Genomic DNA, 19727 nt, shown 5'->3' with positions numbered 1-19727 from the left:
TACTATGACTTGAAAATTCGTTTTTTTTCTCACCTACGTACTTCTAAACCCCCCAAGTACGGCCAGCCAGGTGTTCGGATTATCGAAGAAAAGTCATTCACGCAGGTTATAACGGAAAATCGTGATTTATAAAATCACTTGGCCAAAAGTGTCGTCAGCTCTTGGACTATATATCTGCGCGACTCTAACTCATTATGTGTTCTATAACTTTTAAAATACTTCGAATTAGGCTCTGAAACTTTGGGTATATATTCTTGAATTGTTTAACTATCGATTAAGCAAAAAAATTTGAAAATTTTGACTTTATAAACCAGGTTCCCCCCTTAACATTCGCCGTTAAATCTTTGACACTTTCACGAGTCTCATTATATTATTAAATTTATTAAATAACATTTATATTTAATAATTTTCAACTGCTTTGCATAATTATGTGTTGTGAATGTCTACAATTGTAAAATAATAGTAAACAATCGCGGATGTGTGTGAGTGCGTATGTCGCGTTTAGCAAACAATAAGTTTGATTCATGCGAATCTACATAACAATGAATAATTAAGATTTCTTTAGTTTTTTCTAGCACCAATGAACTACTTGTCGGATGGATAGAGAATATGTTTGGGCCACTAGGCCTTATGGTGCCTTTGCTACTTGGAATCACAAGATTTTATCGTTATACTCCCAATTTCGGAACAGATATAGTGCTCGTCGACTTTGCTGTTTGTTTGTAGGAGGAAGAGAAAGGTGAAAAGAGAAGGAAGAACGGACTGAAAGCAGAATCAGGGAACAGAGAGCAGAGAGACGAGACAAGAAGGGTGACGAGGTAATGCAGGAGCGGGGTAGAGAGACAGAGAGGTAACAGGAGGAAAGAAAGGGTGTGAAGGGCGAAGGAAGAGAAAGAAAAAAAGAAATGGGAACTTTAAGAGGAAAGCGGGGATATGGAGTGGGTGGAGGAGTTGGCGAGGGGAATAGCGAAGGTAGGGGAGGAGCTGGAGAAGATTAGGAAGCTTATTGAAGGCAGAGAGGGAAGAGCGGGTACGAGCAAGAGGATAGAGGTGAGACAGGCGAGCGAGGAGGGTAAAAGAGGAAGGAATGGGAGAAAAAGTAGGCTAGGAAGGAGGGGAAGGGAAGAATGTAGAGAAGGAGCTGGGAAATGATAGGGGTCGAGGAAGGGAAGGAGGGAACAAGAATATAAAAGGCCGCTACGGCCAGGTCGCGAGGAGGAGGTTGTGTAAGAGGTTTGGGTACGTTCAAAAAAAAGAAATGCTATCTAGATTGGATAATCCAAATTTAAAGTTTATATATGATTATATATAATTATATATAATCTTTTTTTATATTTGTAACACATCAAATTTAATAAATTCTATTATTTAAACAATAAAATATATGTGTACGTATACATATAAAAATAAAATTACATTATTTTATACTAGAAAAATGGTATTTTTACGCAAATTTATTATTTATTATTTTAATCAAACATTAAAAAAAATTATATAATTATATCTAATTTGGCGCAATTATATATAAGTTTGTATATAATTTAATGTATCTCAACTCGAAAAAAATTTTAATATAACTTTGCATAATTTGATATGGAGTTATAAATATTTTGATATAATTACATATAATTATTTACTCGAAAAAGACTTTTAATATAACTTTACATAATTTGATATGAAGTTATAAATATTTTGATATAATTACATATAATTATTTACTCAAAAAAGAGTTTTAATATACTATTGATGTATAATTCGATGTGATTTAATTCATATCTTGATATAATTACATGTAATTATTTACTCAGAAAAGAATTGTAATATAATGTTGCATAATTTGATATGGAGTTATAAATATTTTGATAAAATTGCATATAAATGAATACATAAATAGATCTTATTATATATGATTATATATAATATGATATAATTAGATAAAATTGTATATAAACATTTTTTCCCGGGCGGTTAAAACTACTCATTGTCAGATATGAACGTTTTTTTTTAATGTAGGTAATTAAAAACACTACAATGTTTATGAGTTAAAAATTGACGCTTTAATTAATTATTATTAAATATAATTATTAAATAAAAATTTATTAAATAAACAATTAGCGTCAATTTTTAACCCATAAGCATTGTAGTGTTTTTAATTACCTACATTAAAAAAAAAACGTTTAAATCCGAGTAGTTTTAACCGGTTCCTAGATAAAAACCTAATTTGCCTCCACTACATTAAGAGGACCGGTTCACCGGTTACAATCGTAGCCAAAAGTTTCGCGCGCGTTCGGCTGTCTTTCCGTACAGCGCGACTTTCTCTCCACTCTACAATTTTTAGCGTAGACTGTACAGTGTTGCCACTTCTCCATGCTGACACACTTCTAAATACTGTCAAAATACCATCAAAATACCGTTAGAACTTCGTGAAGAATTTCGGATTACAATTACACATAAAGTGTACCGCTACGTATCCCCATTTTGTAATATGTCATTCCTAATATAATCATGCATCATATATTAGTTTTTTAGCAAAATACATAATCAATTTCTGAGCTGTGTGAAGTTGACCTCCCTACTACTTAAAATCCAATAATAACTATTACCATTCGTTTGGTGGTCTTTTGGTGGTGTTTGGTAGTCCATTCCCGATGATTGGTAGTCAAAACTGTAATTAATAATACGAAAAAAGACATATGCGCGTGAAGTTAGCCCCCCCTCTTGTAAAACTCGGCTTTCCAGATTGCGTATATTATTATAACTATAAGCATTTGTTTAGTGGTCGCGTGCTGACGTTTGGTAGTCTATTTCCGCTGGTTGTTAGTCAAAGTGTCAAAACTGTAATCAATAATACAAAAAAAAAAACATACGCGTGTGAAATTAATCCGGTTGGACTAATTTAGGATTTGATAGATTTTATAAAAATATCGATTTAATTATAATAATTGCAAATATGCATATGCAAAGAACGTAAAATATTTTACAATAAACCTATTTTTATAAAAATATAAAAATTTAGAATATAATTGTATGTGATCACATTATTATCAGCTATATACATTGATAACAAATTTATATTAGTTGTACCTGAATTTTTTAAATGTTGTTAGCACGCACAAAACAAGGTGTAATCTGTTAAATTTTTGTCTATGTTATTTATTTTTTATTTATTTTATATTTTTGTAACTAAATATTGTTTAATTATATTAAGCAATAATAGTGTGAAATATTCATGAAGTACGATTTAAGTGGTACGCATTCGGCAACTCTTCCTTACTTGTTTATGTTAATAACGAGGTTGTGAAAGTGCTAATAATAAACTTGTCTAAAGAAGCCTTGACTTCTTATGTCTCAGTGGAATTTTTCACGGAAACAGGAATGGTCGCATACCCTATAAAAGAACAAGTTTTCTCCTACAGTCTTCAGTCTTCGAAATGAAGTGAAGTGAAAGACATTCGATCTAGGAAATCAAAACTGTGAGTATTAACCTGAGTAATATATATATATATATATATATATATATATATATATATATATATATATATATATATAATATATATATATATTTTTTTGAAGATATATATTTTATTTGCTTGCCCGCGCATCGCGCGGATGTACTCTCCGCTGACCTACCATTTTTGGCTCACTTTCATTTTTTGGCTTTTACAATGTTTTTTTAATGCTTTTCTCTAATCTATTCTCAGTAATACCGCTCTATTTTGCTTTTCTTCTTAAATAGAATATCTTCTCTCAAATCCTCTTTGTATTTTTCCTACAATTGAATAATAGAAATAATATCACAAATTAAATTGATCGTCAAATTCTAAACGCAATTGATGTTAATAAGTATTCTTTCCCCTTTTTCCCTTGCTTCGACCCTTTTTCCAAAACCCTTTACGGGCTAATTTATTAGACCGTAGACGATGTTTTTTCCTCGAATAGTAATATTTACGGCGAAGAGAGTTGGGATTCAAACTTCACACGAGATAACATCTGATAAGAAATAACGCGCGTAAGTCTCGGTCTACAATAGGTGTTTTGCCAATTGTTGTGCCCCTTTTTTGTGGGACACGGGATTCTTTGATTCCCAGGGGAGAAACAGAACTATGTATACGACTCGTTAAATAAAAGATAGACTTTAATAATTGCTTCTGTTTGACAATCGTTATTTACGTGAAATGAATTATTGCTGAGTTGCTCGATCGGATGTAGGCCGCTCACGCAACTCATCGTTTTGCTAACTCGGTTTTCGCATTCACGATCGCGTTTCTTAATATTGTAATTTAATACATTCTTTTAATAATATATCTTTAAACAATACAATAATAATCTTTAAATACATCTCTTTAAATAATACTTAAATATTTTTTAATAATTAATTGGGGCCGCAACACAATTATTATTTAATTTTGTTAAATATTTTGAAATATCTGTATACATTGCGCACTGTGACGAAAACCACATTAAAGGTCAATACGTTTGTTTTTTATTACTAATTTATAATACATATCTTAAGTACTAAAATCCAATTTTGTTAGCTAGCCCTGTCCTCTCAATTTGTTTATAATAATGCAAACGTGATCATATTTACTTTTACATATTTACTTATAAATTTCTGTTTAATGTTCTTCATCAATATATGCACCTTCTTTGTCTCGATTACTGCTTTATAAATTTTTGGTATTTATCGAACTAATTTCGTTAATGTTTGTGCTAATATTTTATTCCACTTCATGTTTTACTTGTATTTTTTCACATGTTTTCTTTGTCTGTAATGCATAAATTTTAATAAATAAAATAATAGTATAATATATAATATAATATAATCGACTCAAACATAATTAGTGATAGTTTGACAAATATTGTCTCAATAATTTAAATTAAAAACATAAATAATTAGATCCAACATACAATAAAAATAGCGTCATTATTCTAATAAAATGTTATCTGTGTGCTAACTACAATATGACAATTACTCAAGTTTAAAAATCAAGAAAAAAGTATCTATCCTTCTCAAACAATTACAGGCGCTGAGCGTATATATAGGACAAGCTTCCTTTTATAACAGTCAGTCTTCGAAACAACGTCGAGTCAAACGGACATTCGATCTAGAAAATTAGAAAATTGAGTGGTATTTATTTCTTAATCTCTATAACTTCACATATAAACATTGAATAAAACATGGAAATTAGAAAACACAGAACACCGATACAAAGCTTTTACGCCGGACAGTCAATATTTATTACAGGTATTTATTATAGAAGTGCAAATGTATGCAATAAAGTAAAATAATATTTTTAATGTATTTAAGGCTATTAATGTCTCACAATATTCTTAAAATGCCTTTGAAGCTAGTATTTCGCTATTATTTGTTCTTCATCAGAACAACTAAAAAATATCCTAGGATTAAGTCCACAAAATTTAAATTATATTTATTTTGAATATTCCTTGAATTTTCAAACAACATTTTGTGCTATCTCGTATATATACAGGGTGCGATGCGGCATATTAATGTTTAAACCAATGTTCGTGAGCAGGTATTATAAAGCGGATAAAACTGATTCGCGAAAAGTCCTTTACGTTTTGTAAGTTTCTTAATAATTAATGAAAAATTAATTAATAAAATACGCGAATCAAAATGCGTCCGTGCTATTCGGAGGACCGCCACGCAACGCACCGAGGCCATTCTATAACTTGGAAGGAGTTCGTCGATCTGTCGTTTAAATATTGCTGGCTACACCCGATGGACAATGTGCTCTGATATCCGACACGGTGGTGCGAACTCTTGGCCGACCGAGAAGCTTCCGCGCGTACGAATTTTCCTTGCGGCGTGTTATTGAGAAATAAATTTTAAACTAAACGCAATTACGCGATATATATCCACCGTGTCGTGAGAACGGTGATTACTCGCGAGGGTTTTTACCATACCGAAAACCGACTAGTTTGACTAAGAAACGAGCGATAGTAATGATCGAGCGCGTGCCGATGTAACTTGGCTCCTTTTATTTATTAGAAATTGACGTGCAAAGTATATCGATGTACGATGATGCTAACAGAACAATCGTGACAATGCGCGTTTATTTTTATTCTAGCGTAATGGAACACGCAATGACGATTACATCGCTATATCGGAATTCGAAAAACGGCCAATTTTCGTGACGATCGCGACGGTTCACACGAGGGGCAACAAGGAATAACATCGGTAATGTAATAATAATTATTGTAATATATGCAAAGTGGTGGAGCGTACTTATATATTCGCGGGGAGACAGTTCTATCATGGAATTCTTGTCTGATCGAATCAGTAACCGGCACTCTTTCGGGAATCAAGTATCTGTAACCGGCGTTGTTTTACTCGGCGACGGTTATCAACATCGTATATATATATATATAATATTATACGATAATATATATATATAATATATATACAATATTATTGTTGTGAACCGAATATATATATATATTCGGTTCACAACGATAATATTGTACAAGCAATAGATTTTGTAAAATAACCAGTTAAAGGCATTATATATAAGTTCATAAATACAGAAGTTATATTATTTACGTACATATTGTTAAATTAAAACTTTGTATCTGCATTATATTAATTGAAACTTTATATATGTACCAAAAAAAATATTATAAATCCTAACTCTTGCATTCTTTTAACGATAAAACTTATTTAGAAATGAGTTGTCGTATCCTTAGCGCGCTGTTTGAATTGATTCTCAGATATACCAACCTATATAAATAGCGATGTCTAATGGCATTATATTGCCTTGAAGATGATTGCCTTGATAGATATACACATAAAGCGAATAAGAGTGTATAAATATAGCGTATCTGAATAATTTATTGGTAATAGCTTTGCTCGTAAAAAAGAGGTTTTGCGTCATGGCGATTGTATCTATAATAATTACCTGAATTGAATAAAAACATCCCACGCGATTGCAATTAAAGCGTTTTCGGTGAGATCAACGGGAATAAAATTTGCAGCGATATAAAGATTGCATACGACTAGCGGTTCATTAGCGATAGATGTTCAGACTTTACTGGATACACCAAACCTTTAAAACTCTATTTATCTTTGCTATTGTTTGAATTATCTGGATTATATGTATACAAGTATTTACATAATTTTTACACATTTTTTTACACATATTATTTTTCTTCTATTAAATATTCATTTTAAGAAGATATACCACCCTTCTTAGAGCGTGGCATATCTTATCAAGTTTACGATCTTAAATGATCTTCAAACGGGTTTAATCGTCGCTAACATTAAAAAGTTAATAATAAACAGAATAAAATAAATAGACAAATGTCGAACGTGTAATATAATCTTAATTTTACTAAACATAAATTTTATTACATGTATCTATATCTATTGCAAAATAAATACGTAGGTAGTTGAAAGACTTTTCTTAAATAAACATGATAAGATTATTGTACAATTCATATAATATACACTCTACCGCTCATTGATTTCAATACATCCCCAGATTCGTTGATTTCTCTGTAAAGGATGAACATGATACGTGTGTTTCGCACAGAAATGAATGCACTTGCTGTTATAAACACTTTACTTGAATGCATCGTATTTTTATATATTACTATATAGCTTTTTAGTATAGACCCCTACCTAAACCCTCTTATTTTTTTGATCGTAGACGTTTTTTTGCACTTTAAGTTATATTTTTAACATACATACGTACACATACATTAATTTTTATATATATAGATATATTTATATAAATCCTTGAAAACTGTGGTTCTCGAAAAAACCGGGCTCTAACAATCGGATAATCTAACTTCTAACTTCTAACAATAGTATACGTGACGTAAACTATAGATTTTCAGTACCGAAAGTGAATATGGGAACACTATACGGTGAAGCTATACGGTGAAGAGAGTCGGGATTCAAGCTTCACACGAGATAACATCTGACAGGAAGTAACGCGCGTAATACATCGAAATAATCAATTAGCATTGCGGAAAACAGGCAACAATGAATTCGATTATCGACTTAACGCGGTCTTTTTAAGAGTGGAGCTGTACCAAAAAAAATATATAAATCCTAACTCTTGCATTCTTCTAACGATAAAACTTACATATATATATATGCTTTTTCTACATATTTTTACATTTGCTCATTTATAATGTAGAACATATTTTCTACGATTTAGAAATGTCAGACTCGAAAGTCGCACATTCATATTGGCATGTTAAAACATTGCTCAAGACATTACAGCCTTGAAATAAGATCCGATTATAAAGACGGGTTTATGAAATATCTTAGACATGATCAGCGTAGGTATCGTTTACTCGACCTAACTGGCCACATTTATTTAAAACACGCTACGTTTCGACTGTAGATTTCGGTCCCGGATTCCTTTTCAAGCGTATGGATACAAATTATTAGGGGTATTCAAATAAGTTAAAGTTTAACGGTTTGACAGGTTATGTCGGGTTAAAGTCGAGTAAAAAGTTAATTAATTAACTTTAGGCGCGCTACTCTTTAAGGTTATGCAAAATACATAAGTGACTCATTAACCTATCACATTAATCTTTGGGTTCCCTTACAGAAAAGAAGTACTAAAAGTACACAGTAATAAATTACTGTAAATACTGGCAGTAATATTTTGGCGAGTAGTTTAGAAATACTGGGCAGTACTGGATTACTGGTAGTAATTTATTACACAGAACTACTGGTGCTTAGTATTGAATTACTTACCCAAAAATTTCCAATTTTTGATATTCACCCGGCATAAAAAAAATTATTTTTTTTGGAAATTTTATTATTATTTTATAATTAAATTTGTTTCTTAAGATGCAGTCTATAATTATAAATATTTTCTCGTACTTTAAAAAACACTTACCTTGGTGGGATTCAAACTCGGGACCTCTGGATCGTGAGCCAACTACCTTACGTGGTAGACTACTTCTTAATTTGATGTAAGTGTTATATATAGTCTACATATATCATAACCAGCGCAAATATATAATTTTTCAAAAATTATCTTAAGAAACAAATTTAGTTTAAAAAGAGTAATAAAATTTTGAATTGGATACATGATACAATATTTCTTAATGTCGGGTGAATGTCAGAAACCAGTGCCGACTCATTATGAAATTTTGTGTTCGTAAATATATTTATAAAAAAAAGTATATTTATAAAGTTAAAACATTCTTATCAAATCCTTACAAGGGCCTTGTTTATCCTTTAACCTTTGACCATAGTTGCAAAACATATAGTTGATGGATCAGCTTGATTAATTATATTTAATTACTTATTTTGTATATTAGGTCCCTTTACTCTAGATATAAAACATATGCATTTATTATTTTATAATTATACTAAAATACTCTACAGGTAGGTTGTGAAATTTTTAAGGTTTAATTAGAACAATGAGAATTTTACATATATAAATTCAGTACTTTAGGTGTTTGCCGCCCCAGTAGTTGAATCTCATCTATACCAGTACTTAAGTACTAGACCAAGTAATGAATTACTAGGAAAACTACTTACTCATTCTATCAGTACTTCACGTCTAAGCTCAACTACTAGATTCTCCAATACTTCAGTACTTTTTTACTATATAAGCAAATACTGAAGCAAATACTATCAGTACTTTGAATCCCGGAAGAAACACTAATACTACTAGATATTACTCATTTGCCAGTAGTTGAACTACTGAAGTACAGAAATAAAATACTGATCGCCAGTAAAAAATTACTAGACTCAGTAATAAATTACTGACCAGCCAGTAATACTTTTCTGTAAAGGTTAAAAGTTTAAAAATTAACTTTTTACTCGACTTTAACAGGACATAACCTGTCAAACCGTTAAACTTTAACTTATTTGAATACCCCTATTGATTAGTTAAGCATAATGCCCAAACTACGCTGTTTATTAAGAAATTCGACGACACCATAAATTTACAAAAAGACACAGAGAATCTCAACGCTCTTTACGAACGTATTATAAAAGAAACATAATTCCCCACTTTCTACTCTGTCCTCCCTTTTTCTGCCTTAATCACCACAAGCGATCGTGTTTTGTCTTTCTTTGTGTTCGCTCACATTATCAGTCGAATACTGCCACGGCTCTGACAAGTTCTTTGACAGCCTACTGAACGACTAATTGAATATGTCGTCTATATTTTAATTCTTTGGATCTCAACGCACAAATTATGTAAGCGCTTGAATTTTATATATTTATGGATTTATACTCGCGTTGCACTTTGTAACTCTTGATGTTTAGTTTTTAGTTTTTAGATGTGGCGTTGTTTGGGCATTATGCTTAACTAATCAATCATTTGTATCTATACCCTTGAAAATGACCGAAATCTACGGTCGAAACGTATGTTTTAAATAAATGTGGCCAGTTGGGTCGAGTAAACGATACCTAGGGCTGATTTTTTCATTGTTCACTGGCGATATTTAAATTCTCATTTGGCTCTATCTTAGACAGAATCTGAATAATTAGAAATAAGTTGTCGTATCCTGTTTGAATTGATTCTCAGCTATACCAACCTATAAATAATGATGTCTATAATGACATTATTATTGCCTTGAAGATGTTTGCGTATTTACGATGATTATTATTCACGACGATAGGATCGCGCCGTACACATTACCGCTAATTAAACAAAAACATTTTACAATAACAATATACGCCGCTAATTCTACGTTTTTATGTATAAATTTTATATGTGCAATCGTTTCTTTCCGTAAGAAACATATAATAGAAAAATCATAATTACTATAAGACATATATTTGTATAAGACAAAAGTCAGATTTTTCAGATTTTATTCGTTCTGATATTATCAAACAAAAATGATCCGTGAAAGCGGTTTATAGCCTAATTGTTTATAAATCAGGAATGAAAACAAATGCAAAGTTGTATGATAAAAACGACAATATTCTCTCAAAGAACATTTAACAATTTATTTAACATTACTAAATTTATCATTACAAGACTAATTATAAAAAGACTTAATGGTGCTTAAATAATAATCGAATGATAAATTTGGTAAATCTAAGTAATAATATTTTAGGAAAGAAAGGGAGAGAGAGAAAGAGAGACAGAATTTATTTTTATAATATTATTTTAATATAGAAATATAAGTCCTCATACACACATATACATGCAATTATAATTTTTCGTAAACTGTAATTTTCGTAAACTGAAATATTTAAAGCAATAATATTCTGGAGATCATTTATTCAACTAGAATTAAATATTACAAAATAAAAATATCGAGGAATTTATCATTGCATTGATCTCACCGGAAACGCCGCGTGGGATGTTTTTATTCAATCAGCTAATTATTATATATACCTACAGTCGCCATGACGCAAAACCTCTTTTTTACGAGCAAAGCTATTATAAATAAATTATTCAGATATCCTATATTAATACACACTTATCCGCGCTCAACGTGTGCATCTGATAACGATGAAAATAATTATTTTTAAATTATAGTTGCAATTATTATATGGGAACACAGCTATACAGTGAAGAGAGTCGGGATTCAAGCTTCACACGAGATAACATCTCATAAGAAGTAACGCGCGTAATACATCGAAATAATCAATTAGCATCGCGGAAAACAGGCAACAATGAATTCGATTATCGACTTAAGGCGGTCTTTTTAAGAGTGGAGGTGGAAGAAAAGAAAAAGTGGAAAACATTACATATAATCCGGGAGTCAGGGCTATTAAAAAATGAGAATATTGAAGTTCACGGCGCAAAGCTGGAATTTTTTTTAATCGATTCTTATGATATCCCGTAACAAGCGTGTAAAGTCTCTAGAATCAACTCGGCCCGCTTCGCCTTTTTTTATTGCAAAATATATTAAAAAACGCGTTTCTGTATAGTTTTCTTTAAATAACTCCTTCTGTGTTGGTCAAACGACAAAACTTGAAGAGAGGAAAATTGTTCGGAAGGAAATTTCCTATAAGAATAAGCCTTAAAAAAATTTAAAAAATTTTTTTAATTGCAAAATTGCAAAAAATACGCGAAAAAAGGGCCATTTTTACAGGTTCTCGAAAACTGGGTTAAAAATTATCATATTTAAGCGGACATTCACTCAATGATACCTTTCAGTATGCTGAACAAGTGTGCACAAGGCTCGCCTCCAATTTTTATATGGCTGCCTATTAACAAATTATTTATGCAAATCGGACGCTTGGCTCTCACGTCTGAACGGGTGAACTTATTTTGATGCACTTTATCGGAAATGAAAGGTAACGATGTCTACTTTATGAATTTAAAATAAAAAATTTTTTTTTTCTAAAATTTGACTATTATTTTAAACAATTTAAATTTCGCATATTAAATATCGGCGTTATTTATTGGCGTACAGTAATGCAAATAGCACCATTGGTTTGCGCTTAAAAAATTATGAATTTCAAAAAAAAAAACGTCCCGATACGACCAATAGAAGCCGAGATAATTGACTTTTACATAATTAATGATTACAACTAAATTATTTCATATTTTTACTTGAAATTTGGTGTGAAGGTACTAGAGTGAGTGCTTTAACGGCGGAATTTTTTTCGCTGCAATTCGACTGCCAGGTTCGGCGAAAAAAAATGTCGAATACAACGGTTTTAGAGCGAGAGCGCCGGAGCGGACGCAGCGGCGGGTCGACTACGTGGCGCGCAGGCGCGCGAGCCGCCGCTGCGTCCGCCAAGCTCGCTTAATTAACAATTACTTTTCTCTGCAACAAAAGCACGTATCCAAACGATTTTTTTTTTAAATCTGCTTGAAATTTTCCGAATTTTATGATTATCACATTATAAATGTCATATTCTCAGTATTAACGGAGATAAACAAGATATATTAGGAAAAATACGTATTAATTAATAACAAATTATTTTTGTGATATTTTATACTGTATTGTATATTGTATATTGTCAATACAAAGAGAAAATAGGTTTTCTACACACTTATTTTACTTTATTTTACGTGAATTTTTCCGAGTCTTTTTTTGCTTAAAATAATTTAATTTGTTTTTCTAGTTGCAAATAAAACAGAATAACGCATGGTGAACTTCTTGAATCTTTGAAAGATTCAAACGACTTTTCTTTAATATATAATAGTTTATCACTATTAGTTACGAAAGTATATCCTTTTTTTAATGAAATAATCATAAAGATCAGGAAAATTCACGAAAATGAAATAAAATAAGTGTATAGACAACCTATTTTCTATCTGTATTGACCATGGTGTAAAGAAAGTAAGGTGTGCTATTACGCAGGTTTTTGAACAACCAATCAAATTTTGTTCCAGCGGCCGCCATTTTGTAGTGGCAAATTAAATTGACATATCACACTCATTTTTATACAATTTGCATAAAATTAATAAAAGGATAAAATAAAGGAAGAAAATAAAATGTACGTTCAATATGCATATATTATATAAAATTGTAATAAAAAAATTAAACATTTACATAAAGAAAATAATAATAAATTTAAAAAAATTTTTTTTCAGATGAACAAGTAACGAACGGAACATTTTATTACGAACGTATATATATTAAATATACATATACAATATGAATGGTCAAGTATAATAAAATAAATGAAACAATGAAAAACCAATAAACACAGTTATTTACTAATAATATAAAACGTGAATAAATATTAATATTTTTTGTGTTTGTCACTTTTTTCATTTTTTTCTGAGTGTCCTGCTCCCAGAACAGATTGCATCCATAAAGCCTCTTTGTATGCATTTGCATGAAAATGAAGCGAACAGATACGAGCTACACATATATGTACAAAATATTTATTATTTTTATTTATTTATTTATTATAGTATTAACAAATACATCAAAATAGAAAGTGTTTTTGTTTAACATACCATTTTTTACATTAATATTTTCATTTCCGCAGATAACTTTCCATTGCTCACTCATTACTGGATCTGCAGGAAATCTAAAAAATCTGAGATATTCAGATCCCTTTTTCCCCGTATAACTTCGGCAACTTTTTACTGCACATGAAGGCATGTTAATATACTTTTTACTCGCGTAATTGCCGGGTACTGCAGCACAGACGTCTAAAATTAAGGTTAAGTGTCTTTCAACGTAAACATACGAATTTAAAAATGGAGGCGGTTGGTACAATGCGCAGAACGATACGAAAACGCGTCCTCGGTATGAGCACACCTTACTTTCTTTACACCATGGTATTGACAATATATAATATACAATACAGTATAAAATATCACAAAAATAATTTGTTAATAATTAATACGTATTTTTCCTAATATATCTTGTTTATCTCCGTTAATACTGAGAATATGACATTTATAATGTGATAATCATAAAATTCGGAAAATTTCAAGCAGATTTAAAAAAAAAATCGTTTGGATACGTGCTTTTGTTGCAGAGAAAAGTAATTGTTAATTAAGCGAGCTTGGCGGACGCAGCGGCGGCTCGCGCGCCTGCGCGCCACGTAGTCGACCCGCCGCTGCGTCCGCTCCGGCGCTCTCGCTCTAAAACCGTTGTATTCGACATTTTTTTTCGCCGAACCTGGCAGTCGAATTGCAGCGAAAAAAATTCCGCCGTTAAAGCACTCACTCTAGTACCTTCACACCAAATTTCAAGTAAAAATATGAAATAATTTAGTTGTAATCATTAATTATGTAAAAGTCAATTATCTCGGCTTCTATTGGTCGTATCGGGACGTTTTTTTTTTTTGAAATTCATAATTTTTTAAGCGCAAACCAATGGTGCTATTTGCATTACTGTACGCCAATAAATAACGCCGATATTTAATATGCGAAATTTAAATTGTTTAAAATAATAGTCAAATTTTAGAAAAAAAAATTTTTTATTTTAAATTCATAAAGTAGACATCGTTACCTTTCATTTCCGATAAAGTGCATCAAAATAAGTTCACCCGTTCAGACGTGAGAGCCAAGCGTCCGATTTGCATAAATAATTTGTTAATAGGCAGCCATATAAAAATTGGAGGCGAGCCTTGTGCACACTTGTTCAGCATACTGAAAGGTATCATTGAGTGAATGTCCGCTTAAATATGATAATTTTTAACCCAGTTTTCGAGAACCTGTAAAAATGGCCCTTTTTTCGCGTATTTTTTGCAATTTTGCAATTAAAAAAATTTTTTAAATTTTTTTAAGGCTTATTCTTATAGGAAATTTCCTTCCGAACAATTTTCCTCTCTTCAAGTTTTGTCGTTTGACCAACACAGAAGGAGTTATTTAAAGAAAACTATACAGAAACGCGTTTTTTAATATATTTTGCAATAAAAAAAGGCGAAGCGGGCCGAGTTGATTCTAGAGACTTTACACGCTTGTTACGGGATATCATAAGAATCGATTAAAAAAAATTCCAGCTTTGCGCCGTGAACTTCAATATCTAATCCCCTGACTCCCGGATTAATAAGCAAAAAAACTTCTTAATCGCAATAAATCACTTACATATAGTATTCTTAAAAACGGAAACAACATGTTATCTTATTGTCAATCGCTGAATATTTTCATAATTAAAGGCCTTGAAACTGAATTGAAAAAAATTGTAATCAGACGCGTGAAGATTAAAGTCCATTGCTACATAAATAAATGAAGCGATTCCATTAATGTAAATCTTGATCCACTTTATATGTTTTACTTGTATTTTTTCACATGTTTTCTTTGTCTGTAATGCATAAATTTTAATAAATAAAATAATAGTATAATGTATAATATAATATAATCAACTCAAAAATAATTAGAGATAATTTGACAAATATTGTCTCAATAATTTAAATTAAAAATATGAATAATTACAACCAACATGCAATAAAAATAGCGTCAATTATTCTAATAAAATGTTATCTGTGTGCTAACTACAATATTACAATTACTCGATCAAGTTTCTAAATCAAGAAAAAAATATCTATCCTTCTCACACAATTACAGGCGCTAAGCGTATATATAAGACAAGCTTCCTTTTATAACAGTCAGTCTTCGAAGCAACGTCGAGTCAAACGGACATACGATTTAGAAAATTAGGAAATTGAGTGGTATTTATTTCTTAATCTCTATAATAACTTCACATATAAACATTGAATAAAACATGGAAATTGGAAAACACAGAACACCGATACATAGCTTTTACGCCGGACAGTCAATATTTATTACAGGTATTTATTATAGAAGTGCAATGTATGCAATAAAGTAAAATAATATTTTCAAGGTAATATGCTATTAATGTCTCACAATATTCTTAAAATGCCTTTGAAGCTAGTATTTCGCTATTATTTGTTCTTCATCAGAACAACCAAAAAATATCCTTATAGGATTAAGATGTCCACAAAATTTAAATTATATTTATTTTGAATATTCCTTGAATTTTCAAACAACATTTTGTGCTATCGCGTACATATACAAGGTGCCATGCGGCATATTAATGCGGACCATTGTTCGTGAGCAGGTAGAGCGGATAAAACTGATTCGCGAAAAGTCGTTTACGTTTTGTAAGTTTCTTAATAATTAATGAAAAATTAATTAATAAAATACGCGAATCAGGATGCGTCCGTGCTATTCGATGAGAAGCTGCAGCCCAACGTTCACGTAGTTAAACGCGTGGCGAGACATTGGGAGGAACGTTAAGTAAATAACAATGGCTGTACATGAGCGACATTCGTGCACAGCCATTGTTATTTATAAAGCGCTTCTTCTAATATTTCGCTACACATACACAACGTGACACCCTGTACATACACGTACATAATGTATTTCACTTTGTTATATTGTCTTATATCTATGGATATATTGTCTTATATCCATATAGATGTATGATCTATACTATGTGACGTATAACACGCCGTACTCATATAACACGGATTCATCTAACTCGCAACGCATCCCCCGTGTTATACGGGGTTCTATTGTATTTGATTTTACATATTTCTATTTATATCATATCTCTTGTTTCAGATTTATACGCTTGCACGTGAAACCGTCGTGTTATTGCTCGAGGGAAATCCCGATATTGGTACACTTTTGGATTGGGTGGTGGATCGATATTACACTGGCGCACTGCAAGTGGCCGATGGTTGTTTTTTCGCATTGGCAACAATTTTTAGCGCCAGGTACGCACGAATCAAAAGTAAATATAATAAATATTTTATACAAAAACGTTTGAAGTAGTGAAGTATCGCGTAAAAGGGTCACGGTGCGATCTCGCTCCGCGTGTACTTAGCGCGAGACACTACCGTGTCTCTTGATATTAGAAGAAAATACGATATATACATAGCGAGTAAAGACTGCGAGACAAATATTTCTCGACAGAGTCGCGGATATAATTCGCAGATAGAATAACAAAACTAATAAACAGTATGACAATCGTGAGTTTATGATTTTTTTTTTCTTTAGGGAGTATCCTTGCGACCATTACACGAGTGTCATCAACGTAAAACATTAATGAATACAGGATGTCCTCGCGCTCCAGTTCACGATGCAGCGCTTCAACTTTTTCAACTACTCTGGAACTTTTTCAACGCTTCTTCGGAAATGTAGGTCCGCTTCCAGCTACAGAACTCGAAGCTGGTAAGCTTATAATCCATGTTTTCATATATGTGCACTGTAATACTATATGTCGGTACATTACACATAATTCTCTGATTGTCTTCTAACATGCATTTACTCAGTTGTTTGAAACTGATGTTTTATTGTATCATAATTTTTTATTCACTGGTAGCTTTTGCGTCTCCTGAGAGTTTTTCTGTTGCGCATTGTCGGCAAAGTGCGGCCGTTTTGTTGAGCTGTATCTGCGCGTGAATTCTGAAACTGTAAAAAAACGCAAGATTTTATTAAATTGAACAAACTTGATCATATATATATTTTTTTACTTATTAATTTAATTTGGGATAGAAAATCAAACAAATTTCTCAATCAATACAATATCTGCGCATATATATATTTTCCCATTATGTTATCTTATTATAATTGGATAATAAGTGCTTACCACACTGTTTTCCATGACTCGCCATCTGCATGAGAGTTCCACTTCTTCTAATACTTGAACGCTTTGTACACATGTGAACCATCTCTCTGCGAAAATTCTGTCCGCTCGCGCAGTAAAGAATGAAATTTATTCCGAAACTCGTGTCGAATAATAATTGGCACATTTGTTGCGCCAAAATAAGCCATATATTACCGATTATATATTATATTACCGATTATATATTACCGATTTGCTGTTATCCTGAGTTTAGATATATGTATAGTAATTATTAACATTAGACATTAACGTAAAATTTTTTTAGCAGTACATTAAAATTTATCTAGATATAAGTAGTAACATCATGAGTCAATAAAGTATTAACAATGGGGAATAATATATATTGTGGTATATAGCTGTTTAATCATGCAAAACATCTGATTTTGCAAAAGTACTGTACATACGTGAGAGTGTATTAAATTAGATTCGATTAAACATCGAAAATTATAAAAAAATGTATGAAATTCAGAAAAAGTTTAATTAATGATATTACTTTATTATTCAAAATTCGCTTTTTAGAGCAAAAGTATACGTATACGTAGAGGAAAGCGACCATCCTGAGAATGAATGCAGGCATATTGAGGCAGAAGAACGCAGTCGAAACGAGCAGAAGCATTTTCGTGACTTTAGTCTGCGGCATTCTGTCCCGTGTAGTATGAGCCTTCTTGTTGGACATATTGGATTCTATAGTCAAAGTTCTTCGGACGTGGTCGAGCTTGTAGATGTTGCGCGCTATCAGAGTATTGAAGATCACTATCATGGTCAGAGGCACGGCAAATGTCATGACAATATCAAAAGTGTTGTAAGCGATTGCCCAGGACTCCCAGTCCTTGTCCAAGCCACAGGTCGAGTTTTCATCGATTTTGGAGAACCAAATCACTGGGCTGCTCAGCAGAATCGCTAATGCCGTTAGTCCCATCACTGTCATCTTCGCTCGGGCTACTGTACACAAAATTTGGCGATAAAGCGGCCACCTGACTGCCATGTATCGATCAATGGTGAAGGCTACTACGAGCCACACGCTGAGGAAGCTATATAGAGAGTGGCAAGATAGACGAAGAACTGGCAGAAGCCGTGCCGATTGAATAGATTCACGTGCACCATTTTTAGCCAGGTCACGAAAACTGCTACCAGGAAGCCGCTATCAGGAACCGCTTATTGCTAGCGCTCCCAAGTAAATGCTGGATGAGAAATAACGTAGTTTCGTGCCGAAGAATACGCACATGGACAGACAATTGCCCAGCAGGCCCAGGAGTACGAGAATCGGCGTATAATACTGTTGGATTGCTGTAAGAAATGGTCGGCTTCCTGATAGGGTCTGTATACCGTTGTAATATTGCTACTATTCTCAGTCATCATCTTCACGTGTTGATCTCAAGCTGCCATCAATGAGAAGAAAAGCAAAAAGCAGTATAACCGCGCCGAGCATAACAGCTTGCGTCATGCATGATAATCTGAAAGAGCATTAGTGTCTCATACAGAAGAAGATAGAAAGACAGAGAAGAGAGAGAGAGAGAGAGAGAGAGAGAGAGAGAGAGAGAGAGAGAAAGATTATAAATATCTCGCGTTTTCTCTGGATCATCCACATGGGGACTGAATTGTAGAAACTAAAGCAATATCAGAGATGGTTGTTTGATGTTCGGAAAGCTAAACAGTTATTTAACGTTAAAAATCAGAAATTATTCAACGTTAAAAATTAGAATTTT

General features: G+C 32.2%; 2 long non-coding RNA genes and 1 pseudogene across 3 annotated transcripts in view; 2 read left to right on the top strand and 1 right to left on the bottom strand.

Moving 5' to 3' along the window:
• The first annotated feature begins 9373 nt into the window (after window positions 1–9373).
• Window positions 9374–13635, top strand: LOC139810106 (uncharacterized). Its single transcript, XR_011731239.1, has 3 exons — window positions 9374–12250; window positions 13299–13402; window positions 13500–13635. It is a non-coding gene; the product is annotated as an uncharacterized lncRNA (long non-coding RNA).
• A 2332-nt stretch (window positions 13636–15967) lies between these two features.
• The window catches only part of LOC139813866 (uncharacterized), a 28170-nt gene continuing 24410 nt past the window's right edge, over window positions 15968–19727 (top strand). For both annotated transcript variants that reach the window (XR_011732283.1, XR_011732282.1), the window contains exons 1-3: window positions 15968–16159; window positions 16956–17110; window positions 17394–17567. This is a non-coding gene — a long non-coding RNA (uncharacterized lncRNA). The remainder of the gene's footprint in view (window positions 16160–16955; window positions 17111–17393; window positions 17568–19727) is intronic.
• Window positions 17650–19465, bottom strand: LOC139814297 (thyrotropin-releasing hormone receptor-like; annotated as a pseudogene).

This window comes from Temnothorax longispinosus, chromosome 1 (assembly GCF_030848805.1).
Source record: "Temnothorax longispinosus isolate EJ_2023e chromosome 1, Tlon_JGU_v1, whole genome shotgun sequence".
NCBI classification, from domain to species: domain Eukaryota; kingdom Metazoa; phylum Arthropoda; class Insecta; order Hymenoptera; family Formicidae; genus Temnothorax; species Temnothorax longispinosus.
The sequence above is the reverse complement of the archived record's forward strand: the minus strand, read 5'-3'. Positions and strand labels throughout refer to the sequence as shown.